General features: G+C 34.7%; 1 non-coding gene across 1 annotated transcript; it reads left to right on the top strand.

Moving 5' to 3' along the window:
• The first annotated feature begins 315 nt into the window (after positions 1–315).
• LOC141413120 (U6 spliceosomal RNA) lies at positions 316–422 on the top strand. Its single transcript, XR_012437944.1, has one exon. It is a non-coding gene; the product is annotated as a U6 spliceosomal RNA (small nuclear RNA).
• The last annotated feature ends 2,857 nt before the right edge of the window (positions 423–3,279 follow it).

The raw sequence follows: 3,279 nt of genomic DNA, 5'->3' as shown, positions 1-3,279 counted from the left end.
TATTTCTCCTGGCTTATTTTATGCACTGAGTTCTCCCTCATTAAAATACAGCTGTTTTCAAAAGTGTTCCATACTCTTTTCTCACTGTCTCCAAAAATGATAATTTGCTTTCTGTCGTAGGATATTTGTCATACCAATTCCACATTTACCAAATCTCTCTATCCATGCACTAGTTCACATGTGAAATGTCACATACTATGAACCTTACTTTTGAGACAAATTAATTTTATCTAATACCTTTAATACTGTTGATATAACACAATGATTTCATGAAGCATTAAGCCTGTTATATGTGCTATTAAGAGTATTTGGGCTGTGTTCATTTTGTCCACACACATACTACAATTGGAATGATATAGAGAAGATCAGCATGGCTCCTGTGCAAGAATGCCATGTAAAATTGTGAGGCATTCCATATTTTTCAACTTTGTTATGTTCATATCTGTTTGTGCATCTGTTCAACTTTCCCTATTATTATCCCCCCTTCTAACCCTTTTCAACATCCATTGACTCTCTTCATCAAATCCCAGTCTTCTTAGCTATCTCTTTCTAATACCTAAGCTACCATCCTTTCCTGCTACATCAACTTCTCATCTCAATAGCATATTCCCTCTCTCTCCCTCCCAACCCAACCTCTATAATGATTCTTCTTTCAGGACCATGAAGATAGATCCTTTCTCCAATATACAGCCAAGATACTGGAACAGTAGCAATAACTGATCTTCATAAGGGATTATAGAAATTTCAAGCCTACAGTTTAACAACCAAAGCAACTTTATTAGCTAAACCTCCTGCCCCATGTGGAACATGTGGTAGAATCCAGCACCCTGAAAATAAGAAGCATTAGGGAATACTATCAATCCTCTATCCCACCATTAAGAAATGAGAAAACACATCAGAGCTCAACCACTGTCCAGTCCAATACAATCCTTCATTAAACCCCAACAACAGGGGCACTAAGGATTGGAACCCTGAGCCAAAAACAGCACCAGATGTGTAAATCTAGATGAAGAAAACATGAAGCAACAAGGTAACAGCTCCCCATCAAAAGCCAACTCCACCATTAGGGATCTAAACAAAAATGAAGAGGAAACACCAAATATTGAATTCCAAAAAACAGCAAGAATGATTAATTAGCTCAAAGAAGATACATAAAATAGTGCTTGATTTCAAATAGGATGTGAATGAACAGCTAAATGAACTCAAAGAGATTATAAACAGATAAATGAAATTAAGAAGTCTATGTAGGATATGAAAGAGAAAATCAGTAAAAATAAGGAAATCCTGAAAAACAATCAATCTGAAATAAACAGCTCAAAATCCCAAATAAAAATCTCTATTGAAAGCCTGGTGAACAGAATGGTACAAGTTGAAAATAGAGTACCAGGAACAGAAGATGAAGTAAAGGAATAAGGTCAAACAGTAAAAGATCATGAAAATGTTAAGAAGATATGAATGGAACATGTAAGATATCTAGGACACCATGAAAAGACCAAACCTATGAATTATGCCTATAGTAGAAGGAGAAGAGATACAAACTAAAGGCATAGAGAACCTATTCAATAAAATAACTGGAAACTTCCCCAACCTCAAGAAAGGGAGGGTCACTGAGGTACAGGAAGCTTATAGAACACCAAACCATAAGAACTAAAAAAGAAAAACTGCTAGACATATCATAATCAAAACACTCAACATTTAGAACAAAGAAAGATTACTGAAAGCTTCAAAAGAGAAAAAGACAAGTCACATATAAAGGTAAACCCATTAGAATAACAGATTTTTCAACACAAACTCTAAATGCAAGAAGGTCATAGAAGGACATATTTCAGACCCTGAAAGAATACAACTGTCAACTTACACTAGTCTATCTGGCAAAACTATCATTCCTAATTAAAGGAGAAATTAAAACCTTCCACAGGAAGCAAAAACTAAAGGAATGCACAACAACCAAGACAGCACTGCAGAAAATACTTAAAGGACTTTTACAAACAGAAGAAGAAAATGGAGTGAGACAGGAAGACAACAGGAAGTGATGAAGCAGATCAATAAACAAGGAGTAGGTAAAAATTAAAGGAGAGGGGAATAAAAATGACTGGATACAACACATACCTCTCAGTACTAACATTGAATATCAATGGCTTCAATGACCCTATCCAAAGACATAGAATAACAAATTGGGCTAATAAACAAGACCCAACCATACATTGTTTACAAGATACTCATCTCACTGAAAAAAGTAAACACTGGCTTAAATTCAAAGGATGGAATATGGTTTTCTAAACAAATGGACCCCACAAACAGACAGGCATGTCTACACTTATATCTGACAACGTAGACTTCAGAATAAAATCAGTCGGAAGAGAAAATGAATTTCATTTCATATTAATTAAATTCACAATTCATCAAGAGGAAATATCAATTCTTAACATACATGCATCAAACTTAGGAGTACCCATCTACATTAAGAAACTCTAATGGACCTAAAAGCACAGATATATCCTAACATATAGCTAGTAGGAGACCTGAACACCACACTGTCACCCATAGATAGATCATCCTGTCAAAAGATTGACAAAGAAACTTCAGGACTACTACACACATTGTACCAAATGGACATAGTAGACATCAGCACAGTATTTCACACAACAACCCAGCAATAAGCATTCTTTTCTGCAGCTCATGGAACTTTCTCCAAAATACAGATAATTTTTATGGATGCAAAGCAAGTCTCAACATATTTAAGAAAATTAAGATAATCCCCTGTATAATATCAGATCACAGTGGAAGAAAACTAGACCTTAACAACAAAAGATATCACAGAAAATATTCAAACACATGGAGACTTAACAACACACTGCTGAATGACTGGTGGGTAACTGAAGAAACAAGGGAAGAAAACAAAAAGTTCTTAGAATCTAATGAAAATGAAAATATAACTTATCAGTATCTGTGGGACACAGCAAAGGCCTTGGTAAGGGGAAAGATTAGAGCTATAAGTGCATGCATTAAAAAAACAGACTTCTTAAAAATATAACCTAATGATGTGCCTTAAGCCTTTAGAAAAATAAGAACAAAGCAAACCTAAAACTAACAAGAGAGAAATAATGAAAAACAGGGCTGAGATTGATGAGATCAAAATAAAAAAGCTACAAAAAGTCAATGAAAAAAAAGTTGGTTCTTTGAAAAGATTAACAAGATCACCATATCCTTATCCAACAGGACAAAATGGAGGAGGGAATACTTTCAAAACTTACATTAAAGGAAACTGCAAAATCTACA

This window comes from Castor canadensis, chromosome 10 (assembly GCF_047511655.1).
Source record: "Castor canadensis chromosome 10, mCasCan1.hap1v2, whole genome shotgun sequence".
Taxonomy (NCBI): domain Eukaryota; kingdom Metazoa; phylum Chordata; class Mammalia; order Rodentia; family Castoridae; genus Castor; species Castor canadensis.
Note: the sequence above shows the minus strand (reverse complement) of the source record. Positions and strands in the feature narration are given on the sequence as shown.